An 11,251-nucleotide genomic window follows, 5' to 3' on the forward strand; every position below is an offset into this window, starting at 1 on the left:
AAATAATATGCCTCCAGAATAACCAGAGCATCTAGGATTAAAAAATGGACTATGAATTTTCACTTGCTCAGATTACACTTGTTTGAATAATTTGAGAGCAGGGTTGTCAGGTTTGGTCTTTGTATGATGTTTTATGCCTAAAACCTTAAGTTATTAATTTTTTTCATAAGAAACCCAACAGATACTTAGTTTAATATGAAAACCTTAAGGTTACTTGCTTTAAATGAGATATCACAAAATTATTGTAAATGTTTCATAACCAATACTGGAGGAATAAAAAGCATAACATCTACCTTGTATCAATCTGTCTTGATCTTTTTAGTATGCCCATTTTTTTTTCTTCATTAATATGCATTAGCAATAAAAGCTGTTCCATATGATTACAGTGTGGGATGATCTTGTAGAAATGTTACAGGAACTGAAATAAGTAGGCTTCATCTGTCAGTGAGAGTGTAGATGCATAAACTCATTTTATTTCTGACACAAATAGTAAGGACACTGTTTAACTATCCTAGAGTTCATGATCAAACTTTTTATTCCATAGGATACTCATAAAGCCATGCTGTTACTTCTTGTCAGAGATGAAAAATTCATGGCTTAAAATGTCTGACAAATTGCTGGTACAACTGCTACTTTAGAGCTGGTATAAACTTATGCATGTACCCAGGTTTAAGTGCAAGCATGGCTATACTGGTTTTAAAAGGAGTATTATCATGATTAGAGATACATGGTTATTTAGTGTGATGAAAAGGCCAAGGGGATTTTAATTCCCCCTTCAAGCATCCTTCCACACCTGTTTCTTCAGATAAAACTAGTGTTGATGGCAAAAAAAAAAAAAGTCCATTTTTTTTATTATCAGTATTCTCTCTAAACCGATGAAAGAATAATATATAAGGAAGCATTCTGATGAGGAGGTCACAGTAGTGGAGTAAAAGGTTCACTGTGAGATATGAATAGGCTGAAAATGGTTCTACTGCTCAACAGGAGGGCAAATATGGAACACAAGATAGGCAGAGTTTATAAAAAGTTAGCATTCTCTTCAACTAGCCTGTAAATAAACTGCAGAAGTTCCTATTGGAATTAGGGGGAAAAAAAAATCCTGTCTTCAGCTTACAGGTTCAGTGATCGCTCTGCAATAGACTCTCAATCAGAGAATGGGACTGGATGTGGTGACCCAGATTGCCCTTTCCAGTCCTGTTTGGTTATACAGCTGCTGTTTTAAACAAATATTTCCCCTCCCACCAAATATTTCTTCTTCATTCTGTGGAATCAGAGACAGCTACGTGATTCATGTCTTTAATTCTAATGTCTTAGATGGGGGCCATTTATTAAGTCTAAACAGTCCTCAATATTTTAATGAATCTAAAAGACTTTTGTGAAAGTGGGAAAATCAGGAGGCATTTCTTTTCATCCTCATGTGCATTGAAAATGACAATTTTTGAAAATTTAAATTGCTGCAGTTTTTCTCCTGTTATTTAGGTATTGTGAACATGAGAGAAATTATGATCTGTTTCTTAACATCAGTGTGCAGACTCACATCACCACTTGGCTTTCTTACAATTTCGGAGATGGTGAAGCTTGTTCAAGTAGACCGGTTGCTGCTTTGTGATTTATCAATGTTTTTACATCTAAGTAATATGCTGGGGTAATACAGCATAGTAGCTGCCTCACACCCTGGTTTAATCATTATTTGATGTTGCATGAAGTCATAGTAACAAAAAGTCCAAATTCAATATCTGTTGGCTTTCTCACAGCACACTAAGTGACTAATGATTTTTAGATCTTAACTCAAATTCAGCAGGACACAAGCTCTGCTTTCATTTTTGTCCCGTGAGCTAGAAGTTTTTTCAGATTCTGTGGTCTAAGAACTTTGTAGCTTGGGACATTGACGTTTCCAGCTGCACATCTGATGTGATGTGATTGTCTAAACTGTAGATCTGCCTTTGTGTCTGAACTAATTGCCTACATTTAATTTTTAATGAGTGAAAAAATATGCACTTGTAAAATACGATTTGTCTCAGGCTAATGCAGCTAAGATGAACATGCACTAAAACTATCCGTATATGTATTTCATACTATTAATTAGAAGAAGAACCTATGGTAATGAGGTCAGAGGTAGAAATCTACAGTTTATACACCTAGAATGACACCAGTCTAAACCATAACATGTATCTGGGAAGCTTAATATGTATGCTGTGCTAATGCCTCTCACTTCCATCAGAAACTGCTGACATCCTTGAATGTGGGTGCCATTTGGATGTGCAGTCTCATTTCCAAGAGCTTTTGTTTTTTTTCTTACCATCAAATTACCATCAGGCCTCATCATATTCAAGGAACAGAACTTTTCCTCTGATTCTGGGACTTCTGTGAACACTTTGTCCTTTTCAGATTTTTTTAGCCACTCTTAGAGCTCAGAAGTATAAAGAAAGCTCCTACACACTGAGAGCTAACAGCTGATAGACTGGAAGAAATTACAGTTTCTGCTCCTCTCTGTGGCCCACGAGCGCTTCCAAGAGATCATCTTCCTTCACCAGCAAGTTCTGGAGCACTACCCATTTATTTAAAATCTGTTTTCTGTTTGAGGCTGTGTCATGGTTCAGTGCTAGGCTAAGGTGTCTCTTTATTCTTGATTGCACTTAAGTCTTTAGGGAAAGCCCCATCCACCAAACTGTACATACCAATGATACTTTTAGTACTTGGGCTTGCACAACTGACTGGGACATTCATGAATCATGATTAAAAGCTTCTCATGAGGGGCCTGGGCATCTCTGTTGAAAACCACTTCTGACTTTTCTGCAGTGTCATTGCTCCCCAGGGGGTGATAGCTAAAATCTGCCATATTTTAGTCTATACAAGCTTGACTCCCTGGGAAATTTCTACAGCAGTAGTATTTTTGAAACCATCTTTCATAGCACTTGCTCATAGAAATTACATGGGGCTTGGGGACACAAGTGGTACTCTTACCACAATTGAAGAGGCAATCCTTTCTGCTTAGAGCCTCAAATGTAAATGTGAAAAATATTTTACTAAGAACCTAAGTCCTTCCAATGAACCCCCTGCTTACATTAATTACTAAAGTGCATAGCGGAAGGTGTCATATAGTCTTTGGTTGACATTATTTGAAATGTACAATGATAACTCTAAAATGATTTGGTAAATTTCTTCATCTACATGGTAGAGTCCTCCCATTGTAAACCATCATCACAGTCATCCCTAGCTGAAACCTATAGTGTTATGCTAGGCAGGTTCTCCAAAACTAGAGGAAGTAAAATACCAGCTTACTTTCTGGTCCCTTTGATGCAGGATTTAACAGAGAAAGAAATACTGCTGAAACAAATTATAAGTACTGCAATGTTATATGCAATATTCTCTTGTATTTTATGTATGAAACACACCATCATTCTGGAGTTTGTCAGTGGATGATATCAAAAGTTCAATTTTTACCACCATTTAACAGGTTCTTTTAGTTATATCAAAACCACTGAGCTGGGCTGGTTACATTGTTGCTGCCTTCTTCTGATCTGCTAACCTCTCTAATAGTAAACACCATATCCATAGCTTTACTGTTCATTATGGCCTGAACTAAACAATATTTTGAGATACTGTGAGATAGCAGATGTTTAAAATCACTCTTGTCATTTTCCTCAGTATTGATGCACTGCATCAGTCTGCACAACTGCTTGTATCAAATTTACATTTATATGTTTGTACTATAACTCTGTAGTTAATACAGTATCTGTCTATGACACAGAACATTACTCAGTGACATTCTCTGGCATTTCACTACTAATTGTCTATATAACACATAGCATCTATGCTATAGCATTTATAGAGGCAGCTTAGCTTTATAGTACTGTAAGCATTTTTAGCCTAACCTAATACTTCTTTTAAGTATTTTACTTTTCTAATATATTGTCTTTTGAACCTACATTTCCAAGTCTTAATGAGCTTTTTTTGTTGTAGCTATTCTGAGTTTGAAAGGCTCTACTATTTTTAATGCAAGTAAAGAAAAAAAATGGACATTCCTCTAACTGGAAAAAGTATTATGCCAATATTGAATAAACTCTTACAACGCCTTGCCAGAACATTGATGCAGGGGTCATTTGTATGACTAATGTTGTCTCTCAAAAATGCTGCCTGATTCATGGGCTACATTATATTCCAGAAAGGGTCTGCACCAATGAGAGATGCGTTGTTTCACCAGGCAAAAAGAGGCAGCAATGTAAGTGGGAAATAAAAGAGAAGAACTTTACACTGTTGAAGAAAATAAATAGACAAAAAATAGAGAATCAGGTACATCTGCCTTGTCAGTTGAACACAAAAAGGTAGAACTGGAACTCTTCAAATGACAGTTTATATTGACTGAAATAATAGCATAATCTCATTAAAAGGAGCGGCATGGGAAAATGCAAAGCTGCCCAGGGGCTTCTAACTGTTTTAGTACTATTTGTTCACCCTTTATTTAACACCACCATTAGAAAGCCTAATGGACTGTTTATATCACACTATCAGACATATAGCAAGATCTTTAGTAATTGGAGTGTGATATATAGTAATGGGCTATTGTTTGCTTGGTGCTACCTACAATGCGGCCAGTGCTGAATACTTATTTACTGCATGTTCCTGATATAAAGACACAGGAGGTGGGGCTGCTAGAGATAAATATTAGGGTAGAAACAGGCTTTCCTGAGGCCCTAGAAGCTGAAACATTAGCTGCTTGTTTTATCTGGATTTTTTTGCACAGCATGCTGAACTATTTGATTATATCAGCTTGAGGCTATGCTTAGATCATGTTTCTTCAAACTCTGTCTGGAAGACTATGCCAGACTGCAGTGCCATTAAATACATATTACAAATGATCCAACAAATTAGGTAATTAATTACAATTCATATCTATAGGAGAGGCCATTTGATATTACTATTCTTATGGTAGATTAGGTTTGATGATGTTGTATTATAATATTCTTTCTGAGCCATTAAAACCTATCACTGACTTTGGAGAAAGTGTACTTAAAAGAAGGCCTTTTTATTATGTTTCAAATACATTTCTGAAGTGGTAAAGACATTAACAATGTTAAACTTGTTTTTGCTTTTTCTGGAAAAATAAATGTAAAATTTAGATGACTGCAGGTAAATCAATAAAATTCTTGAAGAGGAATTAAAAAAAAACCCTACAGCAAACCAAACTAAACAAGAAAGCACTCTGCACTCTCCACAATCCTCATTTTAATCAAGCTAGGCTTTGTGCATCTCTAGAGTAGGAGTACATTGTAGGTTTAACTGGCTGCTTAGTTTTGCTGTAGCAATACAATGCAAATCAGCAAAATAAGAAAGTCATCTAACCCCTACAGGTAGCCATAACTATATACTCCCAAACAGCAGTTAGTATTTGTTTTCTGTATTTCGTAATAAATTTGAATAATTATGCCTGCATAGCAGAACAAATTATTATAACGGCTTGATCATGTTCTTGATGCCCATCTCTGTGCCGGAGAACTGCAGGGCTGTGTCTCTGCAGGAGATGGTGAGGCTGTTTCTTCTGCAGGGTGGAGAAGCAGTTGTATTCTTTTGGGGAAGACCAAGGTAGGCTGCCAGTGCTGCTGGCTGGTGAGCTAGAAGACCAGAACATGGCAGAAAAACAGCCCCTACTTTGTCTTCTTAAGTAAAATGATGACATTTTCTATTTGTTGAGATATAAAGCAAAAGATTGTAGCATTTTGGACATGTAATCTTCAAATTATTCTTAATATGACAAGTCAAAATCTCTGCAGAACAGGTTGCCTCTGGATGCCGTCTTTGGCATCACGGAGTGATACAACTCGGAGAACCTGATTCTTCTTTCAGAGCAATTTAATCTCACTTCCTGCCATAAGTTTTCAGTTGACAGACATTCAAGTAATAAATAATGAAAAGGTCGCATATGCCTACAAATTCCTGAAGTGTAGCATCTATAGGGATTTTGCCTAGGAATAAAGGGCAGCAAGGCAATGAAAAGGATTCTCCTGATAGTGAAAAATAGACTCTTTCAGAAATCAATGGACAGGAGCAATCAATACAAAATTTAAAGACAAATCAATAATGCTCAAAACATGTGGCTCCCCTTTTGCACAGGTTATCCTACTATAATACTCTCTCATCCAGTGGCTTGGAAAATTACAGCATGTCTGCATATAAATTCTCTTCCACTAACAATGGAAATGAAGTTTCCTTCTCTAGCAGTAGTACTGGCAGACTAAGGATATGGATTGTGAAAATGATGGGAGAAAACACACACCATTGTCTCCATTTCTACCACAAATTATGAAGGAAAACTCTTCAGGTTTCCTTGTAACAGTCACACTCCATAACAATTATTCCATCCATTCATAATGGTGTAGTATAAGGTTCTGCCACTTGATCCTTTGTTACTGAAATAGTGGCATAGTTGCATCAAGATACAAATTACTTATCAATTGCTTTTAAAATAATATAATAAAATGAAATAAATATTGTCAAATGTTATAATTGCTGGACAAAAAAAAAGACACTGATAAAGCAAAGTTAGAAAAGGATTTTATAGTGACAAATTACTGACCAATAAAATATGAAAAGCAAGACACTTCATAAAGAAGACAACTGGTCCCTAATGTATATCAGAAAAGAGATAAATCAAATTAACCTAATTATTTTTTCGTGAATCTTTACTTATGTACAGGAATATTTTCAGTGAGTATGCGTAACTGAGTGTTTCAGTAAGAACATAGTCACATTTGCAAGACAGTCCGATGACACTGAGCAAATGGAAATAAACCTGCAGGTTTTATGAGCCTTTTTTACTACAGTTCATCACCACAGTGAAAATTTCATTGTGAATCTAATTAGCACGAAGTAAAGCTTATAGGATGACTTAAGTAACAGTTGTAATTGCAATATATTTTCCCTTCCATAAAGACATCACTATGTGCATTTATGCCTTTATAAACCCATCACTCTAGAGCATTTACTGCTCTCGACAACTGAAGGGGCAGAGAGTGGACAATTTCTTGCACAGCTCATTACAACCACAATCATGAAAAACAAATTCAAGCAGCTACTTCCAGAGAGTGAGAGAATCAATCCATCCCAGGGTTAAACTAAAACTCAAACCAATTCACTAAAGGTTCACTCATAAGACAATTTGTTTTCACCAGCATAGCTGTCTTCCCAGTGAAACATCTGGTAAAACAGATGTTGTATCAAGGTAAAAAGTCTTCTTAACCTTCTGCATAAACAGTTCTCAGAAACATAGTTCTTGTTCGGGTAAAGTGGGTCAATTATTCATGAAAGTGTACAGTTGTTGTAAGGAACCTCCAAGACTAATTTAGAAATTCATTTCCCATTTCTGAAATGAAACTAGGAACTGAAAACTGATTCAGAGAAAACTCCAGGAACAAACTCTCCAACAAAGTTTTCAAGCTGACAAGCAGGTATTCTTTATTGCGGCGCAGGGAGACATGGGGGATAGCTACTCCTAACATGTGCCTCCATATTGCTACACAAGCCATACTAATATAGTCCCTGGGCATGTATACATATTCATGAGGTTACGTATGGATTGCATCATTTTGCAGAAAGCTCCCCGTATGCGTATGAAATTGTTGTGGTGGTCTCTGAGGGTCATTTACTTCTTCCAACAGTTTTCATCACTTCTGGCAGCCTTTGAAGCACCCACAGTAGATGTTTATACCAGTTTAATTGATTCGTTAGCACCACAGACATAATAATCCTCCTGTCCTCCTACTTATCAGTTAATTTAACTGTAGCCCATCCTGGACACCTGCCATTCCCAGATACTCCTTACCCTTGCATCCTGTTCTTCTAGACTGTTTTTCTTAAAATTACATCAAGTATAACGATTTACCTTGCACACGAATTCTCAGTATGTTCTCTAGCTGTACTCTACTTTTTTTCAATGTATCATGCACCTCAGTAATTTTCTTCTGCTACTGTTACAAAGCCATGAAACTTAACATTGCTTATAACTGATTCTAAAGGTTTATATATTCCATCTTGCAATTTTGTGCCCCCCCTTGTCTCAAAACACTCATAACCATTTCAGAAAAATGTAACTTGATAAAGAGAATACATACTAGACCTGAACATTCTGATATACACTTTGCAGCATAGATCTGAAGAACAGAAGTACAGGAAAGAATGGAGAGGGTCAAGAAAGTGCGTTAAATTCTGGTACTAAAACACGAGAAGTATTTTAAAGCATTTCTATTTTACTAATGTGAAAAACTTCCTCCAAAGTCTTGTGCAAATACCTGACAATCCACCCTTACTGTAAGCATTAATTTACCTGCCAATTCATTGTTACTTTTTATTTCTGCCCATTCCTCTTTTGCCATTTAACCATACTGTGTCTCAACTGGCAACTGTAAAATGCAGCTATTAATAATGGATTCCTTCCTTCCTCTGCCTTTATTCTGTCACTTCTTTTAAGTGAAAGAAGTGACTCCTTTCAGTTCTCAAAAAGTCTGGTTTCTACTATGTATCCAAAACTTTGAATTTCTTTTTTGCTTTGGGTGTTATTTCACTTTAGAGTGGATAGTGACATGCTTACCAGTGCAAGGCAGCCTACCTACCTGCGGTGTTGCATTATCCTGATGACCAAGCTCCTCTCATGTCCTGCTGACGACCCCAACATGTCTGTGTTTCACAGTTTAGAACCACACAGATGTGGAATGGAAGGAGTGAATAGTAGCTACACAGGACATCACCAAAACAGTTGGGAAATGTACACCTCAAGTTATGACTTACATTAATGACAGCACCTTAATCAGACCTTAGCTAGAACCTGCCCAAAGTCATGTTCCTATGCTGGTCACTGAAGATGTTCTCCAGCTTCTTCTTCTGTAGGAAGTACACAGGTCCAAAGATTAGTATGGAGACATAGCTTTTGGTGTCTTCCGTGTGCTGATATTTTTAAGTCCTCCTAACTGTCTTCCTTAAACTTCCTTAGCCACTACTCAGTAAGTAATGACAGATTTACAAGAGTTAATGGACTGTGACTGTAGTGTTCTCTCAGTGATGGCAATTAACTGCCATCATTTTTCACTCTTTGCCTGCAATCAGGAAATCGTAATATTTCTATAACTGAACCTTATTATTGTCATCCCTGCCTTTGCTGCCCCAAAATAAGATATCTGCAAAGGACTTTACACAGACTCAGTTATTAATGCACCTGGAAATGGTCTAGATTATACTCTTACAAAAAGGAAGGTTCCAGACACACATGATTACAAACCCTTTCAAACAGGTAAGTAAAAGGAAATTAAAGAGCATGCATTTCTAGGTACTGAATATTTATAACAGTATTAGGCGTTAGTAGTGTATTCCCTCTAAAACATATATGCCTATCATAAATGATTAAAGAAGCAATCCCTGTTTTCATTAAGAGGTATGTTTCCACTCTTAATTTTTCAAAGAATTATTTAAAAATAAGAATCAAGCATAATAAATGAGATGTCACTTGTCTGAGTCCACAGAGACTGAAATATTAGCCCTGACACAGATAACTTGCTCAACACAACATTAACTGCAAGATATACTTTTTGAGGAAATGCAAGGGTGACTGCATGTGTTTGGGAATGAAGAGTGTAGTGTGCCCTGCTCTTCCACACATCCAGTGCAATTCACTTGCTAAAGCTTCTGGGGCCTTTCTGTTGCTGTCCATACCTCTGTGGGATAAAAGGCAAAAGTTTTTGAGAAGAGGAGGTAGATGGTTTACTGCCTCATTTGTTGAGAAAGCCATTCCAGGGGGCTGTTCTTCATCTGAGTGACAGAGATGGCTATGGCCTAGAGTTACAAGAACAAATATATTCTTTTATTTCCAGAATATGTCAGAGGACAGCATGTGCCTTAACAGCTCTAAACAGAAGGTTTTCCCACAACCAAAGGCAGGAGCAGATAGTCCAAAAGGCAGAGGAATCTTTGCATGACAGATCTTTTACATCTGCTGTTGATAAGGATAATTGAGAAAGGCAGCTATTTGATAACATGCCAGAGCTTACCAAGAGGGTATTTATCAAGACTGTCTGCAAGGGTTGCAGCAACCACATGGATAATAAAAACATTCATTTCTATGAATAAATATATTCATTTCCATGGTTGCACAAGCTTCAAGTTGAGAACCTAGGCTGGAAAATTACTAGAACATTAAAAAGTCAATGACCAGTCTTATATACATGAATTAGGACATAGATTTTTTTATTGCTTTAATTATAATTTGTTTACAATTATAATTCATTTACATTTATATGAAGAACAAATCATTGCATCTACTGTATTAAAAATAGCCACAAAAATAGACACAGCTGTTACGTAATACAAACTCTGGAATAAGTAAGTCATCCTGATATTTCAAAGCATTATACGCCCTAGGATATAGGTGAAATAAAAGCAAGTTTAAGTTTGTATTCTATGGATCAAAAGTAGTAGCAAGTAGAGAATTCTCTAAGAAATGGAAGTATACAAAATAGTGGGTTTTTTTTTTCATTCTACCGGTGAAAATTCTGAGTCCAATGTACTGTGATTTTATCAGTGGAACTGGATAGGATACATATTAGCTAGAGGATGTTGCCGTCTGCAGCCAGCACAGGTGAGCAATGATGTCACAAAAGTAATATCTGCAATGAGTAGAACAGATTTTTGTAGCAAGGAAAAATGTGCTCTGCAGCTTTCATGATGCTGACAACCTTGGACTGGATGACAGATTAGGTGCACATCTAAACTGGACTTTTTAAAGTGGAATTCTCTAGATTGAAGCACATGTGGGTAGAAAAAGACAACTTTCCAAGTCTAACTTGACTGGGCAGTAGAATAGCCCTCTTAGGTGAATAGCCCTCTCTCTTTCTCTTCCCTCTTTCTGAACATGTATTTGCTCATGTTTTCCAGTTCCCCAGGGACTGCTGGCTGTTTGGTAAGTGACAAACTTACAAAAAAAGTTATCCCAAATTTATTTGTGCACATGAATTGCACACAGTTGTGGTTTAAACCAAGTCCACACACAGCTCGTTCACTCACTCCCCCCCTCACTCCCCCAACTCCCAGAGAGTTAGGAAGGAGAATCCAAAGAATGTAGCCCCCACGGGTTGAGATAAGCACAGTTTAATAGCTAAGGTATAACACAAATCACTCCTGCTACTACTACTACAAACAATAATGATAAAGCCAAAAACAAGTGAAGGGAATACAACACCTCACCAGCCACCGACCCATAAATCACCCC

Source organism: Melopsittacus undulatus, chromosome 1 (genome assembly GCF_012275295.1).
Source record: "Melopsittacus undulatus isolate bMelUnd1 chromosome 1, bMelUnd1.mat.Z, whole genome shotgun sequence".
NCBI classification, from domain to species: Eukaryota; Metazoa; Chordata; class Aves; order Psittaciformes; family Psittaculidae; genus Melopsittacus; species Melopsittacus undulatus.